We start from the raw sequence: 15000 nt of genomic DNA on the forward strand, positions 1-15000 counted from the left end.
TAAGAAGGAATTCAAGGGGAAAGGTGAAAGCAGTGTGTGAAAAATCAACAGAACAACACGATCAAGTGGGAATAATGGGAGGTGAGTTAGTAGAAATTATATAAAATTCAAAAGACCTTGAAGGTAAGTAAGGAAGACAGAGAAACTGTTGTTTACATAGGGCATTTGAAGTTCTGGAAATTAAAGACCTCAGTGATATATATATATATATATATTGTTACGAAGTGCCAAGTATCTGGTTACCATTCATCAATTATTACCTCACCAAAAGCCAGACACCTGAACCCTTATAACAGGTACTAAACGACTGAATACTCTAAAGGGAACAGTAATCCCTCAACAACTTACCAGTATTGCAGAAAATCAGACTAAGTTCAACAAAACAGGTGTGAGGTAATCTTGTAAGTAATTAAATTAATCAAAGGGCATCGCTCCATCAACAACTTTAAAAGTCTAAGTATTTCCTTGATTTCAGAAGTCTAAGTACTTCCCTGGTTCTAAGTCACTTCAAGTAAATTGAAGGAAAGCCGATCAATTACCACTCTATGTTTCTACCTAACATAATCATAATCATATGCAAATATACTGGTTATAAACGAAAATACTTATAAAAATTTTAGATACAAAAATTCATTATTAAACTCAAAATTTATAAGTAGAATTCACAATATCAGGGAAAATTACTGTTACTTGAAAACAAAGTAAAGTTTAATTAATTCTTGAATTAAATTAAGTAAAATTAAATCAAAATTAATTTATCACAAAATTCAAGAAAATTAATTCAAACAAAATTCAAAAGTGTTAGGCAATAATTGAAAATTTGAAATTAATTCACAAGTGCTAAACAATAATAAAACTTGAAAAGAATTCTAAGTGTTAAATTTAATTAAATGTGCAATGATTAAGCAATGAAAATAACTAAGTCAATTAAATTGTGAATGCAAATGAAAATATAAAATAAAAAGGCACACTTCAATAAGAAAATGAAACAAATGTACAAAATGAAACAAATACAAAACACAAAAATTTGCAATGTGTAAAAGTGGAAATCATTCACTCAAAACATTGTAACCATCAGTTTTTACCAAACCTTCGTAACCATCTCTTATTAGTTACTAGTTAACCACTGTTCCTATCAGTTATTAGTTATTAGTTAACCACAGTTCCTATCCATTATTAGTTATTAATTGCAACTAATAAGAATATAAGACACTTTACCTTTTTGGTATACCAATTTCTTTCTTTGCTGCTGGCTTGTTTCACTTTACCAAAAACCAGGTGCCGTTACAAAACAATGTTTGTTCAGATTCCACAAAAACACTAAATAACACTAGATAAACTCTAAGAAATATCAAATATAGAACCCTCAAGTTACGAGTGACCAGTTTATAGTACGAAATCGTTACGTTACTTTAAGATCAAAAGTGCTATGCGATGGAGAGAGAGGGAGAGAGAGAGATGTCTGAACGCCTCGCGGTTCTAAGATATAATGAATTTCTCTTCCTTACGGAAACTGGACAGGGGATATGACACAAAACGTTTTGAGACAATAATGCTTCTAGAAGCTTCGAAATCTTACGCAATCTCTACTCACAAAATGTGCAACCTGCACGTGGGATGCAGCAAAGACATACATGTACAAGACCAGTCTGTTAAAAAAAGACATGTATTCGTCTCGATCGACCTATCCAGAAGCCTTATCTCACTTGAAGACAGATTCTCAAAACACAAATGAAGATTTGAGCTCGCTTATCAAACGTGTTGACAGATTAGGTAAGCAAACGGATCTCAGAGACCCTCTAATCTCAAAGTGCTGACACAATAGGGAAACAATCGTAGTTTCGAACAGACAAAGAAAATCTCACTCTTTTTACATTCTACGTTATATATATATATTCTTTTATATTATGTTATGCGAAATCTGAACACACATTTTAAACATCCTATCTCTAAGCTATCTAGGAATCTGAAAAAAATGTTGCACAATTCTACATAACATTTTATACAATCACAGAGGAGATATATGCATTTTAAAAGTAGCAATATAATAATTAATAATAAAATATATATATATATATTATATATATAATAATATATATATAATATATAATATAATAATATATATATATATATATATATATATATATATATATTATAGGGATGCTTATGAACTACCATGTAGGAAAATCTAGTAGAATAACGAAGAATTACATCTACACTTGAAAAATTCAATACACAGTCCCAAGGCAGATGTAAACTTTTTACACAAGCTGGCTAACGTTAGTTGAATGATTCTCACAATATAATTATTTACAATTATATTAAACCTTTTTATCACAACAATGTATATCGTGTACAACAAAATGTTTTTCTTCTTATTTTATATTGATTTCTACAAAACTATACCTCAGACACAACGTATTTTTAAATAACGTAAAATTGTATGCGGAAGCATCTTGCTTTTTTAATTATTTACTCATATATTTATTTTTTCTTAAATTCTTAGCGTAAATCTATATTTTAGTTTATAGGGTTCCAAAGGTGTTCTTTAGATTTTTGGATATCCGACGGAGCTTAGAAATGAAGTTGGACTTACATGACATTTAAAAGTAATAGTCGTTGATTTATATGTATAAGCAAATCTTAAATTCTATAGACCACGACAACTGCAGCATACGACATCACTCCCTTTTGTTTTATCATTGGCCATAATCGTTTTTCAGTCTTTTAATTTTTTTCATTTTTCTGAAGAAAAGAAAAAAATACTTAAGTCTAACAAGACAATTTACACAGGAAACTTAGATTTATTGAGCACGGAAAAGTATGATGTTTGAAAGTAAGAAAATAGTAAATAGCAAATAGCATCTGACGGAATTTGAAACATTGAAGATAACCACCCACAAGGATATCGAGGGCACCTGGAATTTCAAAAATTGAAATTTGAATAAAGAGTAACCGTGAATAAATAATAATAGTGAAATCGAGGGATCTGGAATTTAAAAAAATGAGATTTGCATAAAAAAACATTAGTAATAAAAAATAGTGAAATGAAGGAATCCTAGAATTAAAAAAAATTGAGATCTGAATATAAAAATTAACATTCAATAAATAATAATAGTGAAATTGAGGCTGCCTGGAATTTCAAAAATGAGATTTGAATAATAAATGATAGTGAATATATTTATAATGATAATGAAATCCAGTTAATACTCAGAGTAGAGGATCAGGAGTAGGATATATATATAATATATATACTATATATATATATATATATCTATAATATATATATATATGTATATAATTATATTATATTATAATATATATATTATATTAATATATATATATTATATGATTCCCTTTTACCAAAATAATAAACTGGAGATATTAATAATTCTTCGTTGAAATCGGATAGCGAAATATGAACATGAAAAAGCTTAGAATACAGCTTAACGGAATCAGCGTTCGTTGCTGTTTTCTATTGAGATACTATAATCAATTTCTTTTAATGTCGGGAAGATTAAATAAAAAGTAAAATATTCAGTAGAAGACAATGGGTTTTGCGACGTATTTTCCAGCTTAATACAAATGATTATGTATATATATATATATATATATATATATATATATATATATATATATATATATATATATATATATATATATATATGATATATATATATATATATATATATATATATATGTATATATATATATAATATATATATATATATATATATATATATATATATATATATATATATATATATATATATATATTCATATACCAGCTTTATATAAATAATTATGTATATGTAAATAAACCAAAAACTTCTATATATATAGTCGTAAATAAACAAACTTCGTAGTCTATAAAAGCAAGAGAGATCGGCTAAGTGTTAAGAGCAACGAACTTGCCCATAAAACCCAAACGGTGTGCTTTGAAAGAGAATGATCGCTCGCACGCGAGCAACTCTTGCGGCTGACGTTACGGCATTTCTCCGCTTGGATGTCGTTGTAGGACAGCGTCGCCGTCACCTTCTTCAGGAAGAGGGCCTGGTGCTTTTGGCACCGGAAGTAGCTGACTCTGTACACGCAGGACAAGAAGCCCTCGCGGATGCTGCAAGAGATAAGTGAACTTTTAGAAAGCATATATGCATGCACACATAGGTACATACGTACATACTCGAACTTATACATACTTATATGTATATATATACATATATATATCTATAGATATATATATATATATATATATAAATATATATATATTGTATATATATATATATATATAGATATATTAGTAATATTAATATATATAATATATATATATCTATATATATATAATATATATTATATACATATAATATATATATATATATAATATTATATTGATATATATATATATAAACTTCTGGATTATTGAAAATAACAGAAATGGAGGATAAGTAAAATGTTTCTTATGAATATAAAAACAAAGCACTATGTCAAATGTAGTTCCATTTGTCCGTTTGAAGATAATGTAGGGTAAATATAGTTTAGGTAGCAGTAAAGATTTCCTTCAAAGGAGCCTTCCCTGAATACGACTGGACTATTAGGCGTGAAAAGGCACATGCACAAAAAAAAGAAAAAAAGAAAAGAGGGAAGAAGTAAAGCATATTGTAGTAACGTATGAAAGCCTGTAAAGTTAGTGTAGGGAAGTCCCGTTGAGTTAAATTGTCTCTATCTTTCTCTCTCGTTACATGGTTGTGAAGATAAAAAGATAAACTGAACTGTAGTGAACTGCAGTGATAGATAAAGGAATCTGAGTAAGAAATTGGCAACGAAACTTGGAGAAGGTTACGTAACCTTTCAATATTAAATTCCTGTATCATTGCACCCCAGTCTTACCAACGATCGCTTTGCCTTGCAGACAAACCTAGGATTAAGGAGGCTCCCTCCCCCTCCTCTTCCCCCTCCCAGATAGGAACCCTGAATTTACCAACTGGAACACCTTTGAAAATCATTTGACCACCTGTCCGCAGAATACATAAACAATTTTCCACAGGAAGTTTGCACACTTCTGCAGGACTTCTGCAACAACATGACTATATCAGATTCACATTAGCCGTGCATTTGATATCTAGGCCAGTCCCTTACGACACTCGAAAGTTCACATAGGCAGGATGTATGTTCCACCTCTCCTGAGGGCTACTTTTGAGAGATGTATCCCTCAGGAGAGGTAGAACTAGATCCTACCCATGTGAACTCTCGAGGGAGACTGAGAGTTTCCAGCCCTATGATTGGCTTATCAATAGCCAATCAGGAGCGTCGTATGGGACTGGCTTAGACATCAATATAGCGCCGCGAGTGTCCATACCCAAAAAATAAATATTCAAACAGAAATACAAACCACAAAGATGCCTGGTACTACAACAGGAAAGTCAACCGAATGAGGAAACTCTTAAACAATGCAATGAGAATCATTGCTGGTGCCTCATCGTGGACAAGACTTTGTCTACTTGGACCAGGAACCAAACTTATCTCTCTCCTCTCCAGAATGGACCAAAGGAATGCTGTCACTATTTGCAAAACCTTGGAAGTGGTAGAGACTGAACTTTGAAAAGAAAATTGCGAGAATTCTAAATTTGCATGAACTGTCCTCCCAGGAATCATAGAGGGAATATTCTTACTACCCTGAGAAGGATCAACATGCAAGAAGCAGCCTTTGCAACTAAGAAAGAGACACTCAGCGACCACTGTAACGAACGTTCCCCTTGGGCTCCTGCTCCCTTCATTTTTCCCTTTACTCTGCTCCCGGCAAACAAAGCACTCTGTTCAACTCAGACAAGCGGCACAAGAAGCCATAAATAACTGCTCCTAATGTCTACTACACTGACGGCTCGAGCAGTCGACCATAATGTACCAGCTGTAGCTGCATCATTAGTCTCCGCCTCCCTAAAAGAAAGGCAACTGCACGGTCTAGGCTGTGGGCAGCTGTAGACTATTCAACAATGCCTCCATCATACAAACTGAGCTAATTGCCATCCAAAAGGCGCTGGGAGATTCCCTAAACCAAGCATATATATTTGATGAAGAGGAATGCGACATGAATATCTAGGGAGGTGCTGTTGAGAGAGAGAGGAAATGTATATATATATATATATATATATATGATATATATATATATATATATTATATATATATATATAGATATAATATATATATATGGTATATATAATATATATATATTATATATATATATATATATATATATATATATATATATATATCCTCTCTCTCTCAACAGCACCTCCCAGATATTCATGTCGCATTCCTCTTCATCAAATGATTTAAGGACTGCTCTATGAGCAAGGCCTTGATGGCATACAGCCATCTCATGTGTAAGCAAAGAACATCATCCATTCACTACATATTATCAGCACTCTCCTCCAAATAAATAATATCATTCCCCTGCTCTCTCTAGTCAACCTTTAGACTCTATCCAAAGGGAATTTTAATTGTTCCATCCTTCTCTGACATCCATTTTATCCTTCCTCCCCAGGCTCTCCTACCAACTGAGACTAGCTGCTATAACACTTCCTCTCCCACTACCCTTTTCAATTTCTGGCCCATTGCTTAAACTGAGCCGAATGGTATCTCCAGTAAGGCGTGGGTCACACTTAAACTACAGCTGTACGAAGGGTTAATTATTTTTTTCGTAGCAGATATCAATCATCAGTTACGGGCTGCTGAAGAGCAAGAGTCCGTGCCGGCACATGGCTGGCTAAATCTATCCCTACTTACTACTACTAATTTACATTTAAATCAAAATAAAAGAGAAGGAAGTATCATACTCGTATAAATATAAATAAAAGACAAAAGGAAGGAACACACTCGAATGAAGAAAAATCACAGGAGAACACGACTTCTCGACTTTGGTCAACCGATAAATAGTGACAGTCTCACAGACAGAGTGGAAAAACAACGACTTACCAACACAAGTTTCTGTTCCGCGTCGGCAGTGGTAATGTTGGTAGCCTGGTGTTGAAGACCCACGAGGCGTTTGAAGTGGAAATGACATTTCTCCCAGTCGCTGCTCACATCTCGTAAGCACGGCCCGTGTGATAGATAATCTGGTAAGAACAAAAGAAATGAGTGTAGAATAAAAAATAAAAAAATGTAATCTCATATAAAATATCGTTTGATAAGTGAAGAAATGAGTGTTAAATACTGAGAGAATAGGTTACATCCCAATCTATCACTTCTGATTTTCTGTGTGAAATTCATTACATAACGCCACTGTTGGCTTACCCACCCACAACAACGTAAATTTCAATACAATATTTGCTACTGAATTCATACATTTTTCACGCACTGACTCTTACACGTACCAAATGACTGTCAACCTTTGTTTCAAGCGAATTTTGTAAAAAAAAGTCTTTTTTTTTCATTTCTCCAGCCAAGGTCAACGAACGACCACGGTGACCCACTATTGATTTTGTATCTAATGAGGACAAGGAGTAAAGTTGCGTACCATTCCCAACCGCCAGAAATCCCAGAGTTGATTTTTGCTTGGTCCTGTCCTAGATTTGAAATACGTATTTCATTTAACACCTTCGCTTCACAATCCGTTTTTATACGCTGCTAACCATTGAAGTTTGCACCGCTCGCAATATCACGCGTCATTTTTCCTCTAACGTTGGGCCGATTGTTTATTAGATTTTATTTCGCCATTCTCTCTCTCTCTCTCTCTCTCTCTCTTTCTACGGCAGCAGGTTTTCTAAACTGTACACACGGGCTCATTTTAAAAGGCCCTGGGTCTAATCTCTATCTTCATGGCAATGAAACTTTTCTTTTTCCACTTTGCCAGACGGAGAGCTCTGAAAAGGTGAAACTAACTTTTAAAGTGCATGCGGTGACACAAATGCTCTTTTTACTATGCATATGTATACTCTAGGTAATGCCCCTACCCGACCCGCTAGTAACGCAAAACTATTGACTTTAAAGTATTTTTATGTGTGGACGGACGGACGAGGAAGCGGTGCTTTTAACGTGGTATGGCCGTACATCGAAATACCATACACTTTATACCCGCTCTACATTGTTAAGAGCAAACGGTGATATTCATAGAAATGTTTAGGCCAATTGTGAATTAAACAGGACTGGTATGCGTTACATCTTCTCCTCTTTCAGCGTTTTATTCATAAAAAATGCAGATTATAATGATAAATGATTATAAATACTTCTTTTTCTTGTCCTTATTATTATTATTATTATTATTATTATTATATTATTATCATTATTATTATGGGAAAAGGAAAAAAATTGAGAACTAAGAGGAAAGGTTTTGGTTGAAATCAGAGTAAGAATTTCCATGACACGCTTGCTATTATTATTATTAATTATTATAGATGAAACCTATTCATATGGAACAAAACCACAAGGGCCATTAACTTGAAATTCAAGTTTCCAAATAAAATGGTTTTCAATAGGGAGTAAGAGGAAAGAAGAGATACCATTTATAAAAAAAAAGACAAAAGATATATAAACAGATAAAAAATGCATAAAAAAGAAAGAAGAATAAATAGTATTAGGGTAGTTTATGTAAACAGGGGTCCAATCATCATGAAGTATCGTTATATCTCTTAGAGAACAAAATCATCCAACCTTTCTTCGATTTTGCATTGAATTCACAACAACCTCGATTATAATTGCCAGGTGAATAAGAACGTCCTTTCAACTGGCCCACCCCAATGGCCCTCGCAAAAGTACGACTCTGCCAAATAACCGGGAGGAACTGCAGAATAGGTGAAACCGTTCGAAATCAAGTTATTTCTATTTGTCCATTGATGGCGAAGCCCTCTAGCGGAAAGCCTGCGAAGCGAAGATAACGCCCTCAACAGGCAATGCAATAAATGCATCTTCCATTCGAACGCCAGGCGGTTTCAGTGTTATTCCAGAAGGCCGGGATAATGTCGCGTTGCTTTCGTATCCAAATGCCAATTTGAATGTCAATTTGCATTCGCGTTTAATATGCAGAGGGTTTCTCGACCTAAGAATCTTAATGGGGAATCATCATTCAGTGTTATTCGCACTGTTGCAATTACGTATACATATATCTCTTTACTGCTATTATGTTATTTATCTCTCTCTCTCTCTCTCTCTCTCTCTCTCTCTCTCTCTCTCTCTTTCTATATATATATATATATATATATATATACATATATATATGTATATATATATATATATATATATATATATATATATATATATATATATATATATATACACCACACACACACACACACACACACACACACACACACATATATATATATATATATATATATAATATGTATAGTATTATATATATAAATATATGTAAATAAAGATATATGCCACGAGGGAAAAATAAACGAATGAGGATCTGCAAGATCTTTCGACGTTAAACGTCCTTTACTGAGGCAGAGACTGACAAAGATACGGGAAAAGACAAAACAAGAGATTCGTATAACTGACAGATAGGGATTATAAAGAGATTAGTACCTAGAATCCGACACACCTGGAAGATGAAAAATCCTTCCCAAACAAGCATAAACAATGGGTGCAATTAAAGGTTTAAGACAATCATCTCAGATACAAGGTCCAGACAATTAAAGGATTATAGGTGACCGCTATTCAGAACTTGGGTAAACAAAAACTATTCACAATACATGACAGACATACATTACAACAAAAATAATACTCTAAGGCAACTGATTTTTATTTAAGTCAGTAATTATATCTTTGAGGACATTCTTAAACATGTTACAGATACAAGGGTCTAAATGAAAAAGGCCACGAATAACATTGAAATTACAATGAAAAGTAAGTTGTATTAAAGCAGATTCTAAAAGATTTCGTAATAAGACATCTCTTGACCTTGCAATTACTGAACTACCATCCCACTTTATTCGGTGGTTGTTTTCACTTAATGAATGAATATTGCATTGGATTTTTGCCCTCATTTTTATCTCGGACAGTCTAGCAAAGGCCTAGAAGTAAGGCTAAGCCAGCATAAAATATTCTGTAAAAACTTGGGCAAAAATCCAATGCAATATTCATTCATTTAAGTGAAAACAACCACCGAATAAAGTGGGATGGTAGTTCAGTAATTGCAAGGTCAGAGATGTCTTATCACGAAATCTTTTAGAATCTGCTTTAATACAACTTACTTTCATTGTAATTTCAAATCATAGTCATGGCCTTTTTCATTTAGACCCTTGTATCTGTAACATGTTTAAGAATGACCTCAAAGATATAATTACGACTTAAATAAAAATCAGTTGCCTTAGAGTTATTATTTTTGTTGTAATGTATGTCTGTCATGTATTTGTAATATGGTTTTGTTTACCAAGTTCTGAATAGCTGTCACCTATAATCCTTTAATTGTCTGGACCTTGTAATTCTGAGATGATTGTCTTAAACCTTTAATTGCACCCATTGTTTATGCTTGTTTGGGAAGGATTTTCATCTTCCAGGTGTGTCGGAGGTTCTAGGTACTAATCTCTTTATAATCCCTATCTGTCAGTTACGAATCTTCTTGTATTGTCTTTTCCCGTATCTTTGTCAGTCTCTGCTCAGTAAAGGACGTTTTACGTCGAAAGATCTTGCAGATCCTCATTCGTTTATTTTTCCTTCGTGGCATATATTCTTTATTTATGGATTTATCACGTTCCTAACTTTCGTGATTCAGTTATACATACTATATATATATATATATATATATATATATATATATATATATATATATATATATATATATATATATGGATATGGAAGTGTTGCTATCAACCAACATACATAAATATATATATATATATATATATATATATATATATATATCTATATATATATATATATTTATACACAACAAGGAGCTAAAGGAGACGTCATATGTACTAGTAATTGTCCATTTATTAAACATGCAGACGTTTCGAGGACACAGCCGTAATTAATTATAATATAAAATGTTACAAAGACTTAAGAATTAAGAAATTTACAATTAAAAAATTAAAAAATTAAAATTTAAAATTTTTTTTTTTAAATTAAAAAAAACTAATATGCAACGGACAGAATGAAAGAAACAGACCGCTAACTTTCAGGAGGGGAACCATGGTGCATAGGACCATGTCCCTATTAGACCAATTCTTGCTTCCTACGAAACCCCTAATTATAAGTTGGCTAAGTTTTTAGTGCCCTTAGTTAAATGAATTTTCTATGAATAAAATTATTCAGTCAAAATTCCGAACAATTTTAGGGACAACGTTCTTATGCAAGATTCTGATTTATTTATGGTAAGCTTGACGTCGAGTCTCTTTTTTACCAATGTCCCTGTGGGAAGAGACAATACAAATAATCTTAGACAAAATTTTTACCCAATGAGATATTTTATTTTTTTCACGGTTTTAATTATGATAATTTTAAGAAAATGTTGCAACTGGCAGAGCAGGACACTGCCTTTATTTTTAATAATACAGCTTACAGTCAGTTGAAGGTATGGCCAACATCTTTATGTGCATCTAGAGGAACAGTTGCTGGACAACTGTCCCCTCTCTTTTCTGCCGTTTCTTCTACAAACGATACGTAGACGACACATTCTTACTTTTTAGAAATAAAGAGGAAGCCGATCAGTTTCTTGAATGCGCCAATCTGGCCCATCCCAACATTAAGTTCACGATTGATTACAAAGAAAACAATAAACTCAGTGGCGTGGTTGGTTTGGTGTTTGCTTCTCACGGTGGTCGCGGTTCGATTCGTCTCAGCCATTCCATTGAGGAGTGAGAGATGTGATTTCTGGTGATAGAAATTCACTCTCGACGTGGTTTCGGAGTCACGTAAAGCGTTGGTCCCGTTGCTGAATAACCTACTTGGTTTCCATGCAACGTAAAAACACCTAACCTAATTGGATATACTTGTGTCCCCGTAACGAGCAGGGCTTCTGTACTTCTATTTTTAGAAAGCAAAAATTTGCTGGCTTAGTTACAAATTTTATAGCAGTTGTCATTTTATTTTAATTTAAACTCCTTAATTACTCTCTTCCACAGGGCCTATACTTTATCCTCCAGTTGGTTTGGTTTCCACCAAGAAATCTCATTTCTTCAGAAGTATTTTTTAGAAAATTGCCACCCATCCAAGCTTTTTTAAAACAAAAACAATTGTATAATTTTTCTTAATCGTAAGTTTGTTCCTGTTTTTAATATTCCTACTGTACCAAATTGGCATTTACTTCAGTGTTCCTTTTATTCATGATAAGTCCTTTTATGTTCTGTTAAATGACCTTATTCACCGACACCTTCCGGAAGTTAAACAGTAGAGTTATACCCAAGAACCCGTTAACCATTGCTTCTCTTTTTAAACATAAAGACAAAACTAAGCTCCTTGATGACTTCCAACGTCGTTTATTTATATACTTGCCCCAAATGTAAGGTGAGGAAATATGGGCTTCTACTAAAAGTCGAATTGATGTCCATTTCGGGGAGTTAGTTACAGAACAGGCAAATAAATTAACTAATCCTGAATTTTCTAATGTACGTGATAATGCCGAAAAATGTAAACAACATATTGAATATAAACATTTTAAAATTCTCTCCACAGCCACCTCACCTCATCAATTGGCAATAACTGAATCTTTATATTTTAAGAAGCTTGTTCCCTCTTTAAACAATCAACTACTCCTCCTCAACACTGTACCTGTGTTGAGTGTGCCCTGTCTCTGTTTTTGATGTCATTAGGTCCTTGGTTCCCCTCCTGAAAGGTAACGGTCTGTTTCTTTCATTCTGTCGTTTGAATATTAGTTTTTTTAATTCCAAAGAAAATGTTTGTTTAAAGTTTTTAATATTTTTAATTTGTAAATTCTTAATTCTTAAGTCTTTGTAATATTTTTATATATTATAATTACGTTTTTCAGCTTTGAAAATGAGGCTGTGTCCTCGAAACGTCAGCATGTTTAATAAATGGACAAATTACTAGTACATGACGTCTGCTTCAGCTCCTTGTTGTGTGTGTGTGTATATATATATATATATAAATATATATATATATATATATATATATATATATATATATATATATATTATTATATATTGCTACTTTCAAAATGCATGTTTTCCCCTCTTTGAAATGTCATGTAGATTGTGCAACATTTTTTCAGATTCCTAGATAGCTTAGAATAGGATGTTTTAAAATGTGTGTTCAGATTTCGCATTAACGTCTTGTAAAAGAATATATATATAACGTAAAGAGAGAGATCCTTGTCTTTTCAAAGCTGCAAATGTTTAACTTTTATGTCAGCACTTTAAAATTAGAGTCTGCGAGATCCGTTTGCTTCCCTGCTCTGTCAGCGCGTTTGATAAGAGCTCGCTCTTTTTACGTGGTCATCAAAAACATGTCAATCTTAATTATCATTTACCCTCCCCACGTTTCAATCGGGTACGTATCTGTTGAGCAGTCTGTCTTATACGCGTATGCTTTAATCAAAGCCACGTGCATGTTTGGCATTATGTGTGTAAGATTGCGTCAGATTTCAGAACTTTTCGAGAAGCTTTCGTGCCTAGAACGTTTTGAGACATCTGCTCTGTCATTTCCATAAAGGAAGAGATTTTCATTCGATCTTAAGACCTCGAGGCAGTTAGATCTCTCTCTCTCTCTCTCTCGCTCTCTCTCTCTCTCACTCGACATCGAGATTATTTTAACGTAACGTAAATTTTGGTCACTCATAACTTGTGAGAATTCTATATTGATATTTCTTAGAATTTATTTAGTGTTATTTAGTTTCTTTTGTGGAATCTGAACAAACATTTCGTAACGGCGCCTAGTTTTTGTGAAAGTGTAATATACAAGCTGCAGCAAAAGAGAAAGAAACTGGTATACCCAGGTAAAGTGTTGTATATTTTTATTAGTTGCCAACTAATAATTGTTAGGAACAGTGAATAACTAATAATGGATAGGGAGTGTGTTTAACCAATAATTGATAGGAACTGTTGTCTGTTACGAAGTTTGGTAAAAACTGTTGGTTATGTTTTTGAATGAAAAAGATTTACACTTTTACACATTGCTGATATTTTTTGTGTTTGTCTGTTTCCATTGTTTGTGCATTTATTCATTTTCTTATTGAAGTGTGTCCTTTTTGTTTTATATTTTCATTTGCATTCACAATTTAATTGACTTAGTTATTTTTCATTGCTTTATCATTGCACATTTAATTAAATTTAACACTTGTGAATTTATTTGCATTTACTTAGAATTCTTTTCAAGTTTTATTGTTGTTTAGCACTTGTGAATTAATTTCAAATTTTCAGTTATTGCCTAACACTTTTGAATTTTGATTGAATTAATTTTCTTGAATTTTATGATAAATTAATTTAATTTAATTTTACTTAATTTGATTCAAGAATTAATTAAACTTTACTTTGTTTTCAAGTAACAGTAATTTTCCCTGATATTGTGAATTTCACTTATAATTTTGAATTTAATAAATTTTTGTATTTAAAATTTTTTATAAGTGTTTTCTTTATCTTACACCAGATATATATATAATTATGACTATATTTATGATAGGTAGAGACATAGAGTGGTAATTGATTTGCTTTCCTTCAATTTAATTGAAGTGACTTAGAACCAGGGAAGTACTTAGACTTCTGAAATCAGGGAAATACTTAGAGTTTTGAAAGTTGTTGATGGAGTGATGCCCTTTGATTAATTTAATTACTTACAAGAAATTACCTCACACCTGTTTTTGATGAACTTAGTCCTGATTTTCTGGCAATACTGGTAAGTGTTAAGGGATCATGTTGCCTTTAGAGTATTCAGTCGTTTAAAGTGTTTTATGAGGGTTCAGGTGTCTGGCTTTTGGTGAGGTAATATTTGATGCATGGTAACCAGATACTTGGCACTTCGTAACATTATTATATATATATATATATATATATATATATATATATATATTATATGTATATATATATCTATATATATAAAGTATAT

General features: G+C 32.6%; 2 pseudogenes; one reads left to right on the plus strand and one right to left on the minus strand.

The window, feature by feature from the left end:
- LOC135222480 (uncharacterized) overlaps window positions 1–15000 on the plus strand; it is a 107686-nt pseudogene that overhangs the window by 20882 nt on the left and 71804 nt on the right.
- The window catches only part of LOC135222097 (uncharacterized), a 42061-nt pseudogene continuing 30899 nt past the window's right edge, over window positions 3839–15000 (minus strand).

Source organism: Macrobrachium nipponense, chromosome 3 (assembly GCF_015104395.2).
Source record: "Macrobrachium nipponense isolate FS-2020 chromosome 3, ASM1510439v2, whole genome shotgun sequence".
In the NCBI taxonomy this organism is placed as follows: domain Eukaryota; kingdom Metazoa; phylum Arthropoda; class Malacostraca; order Decapoda; family Palaemonidae; genus Macrobrachium; species Macrobrachium nipponense.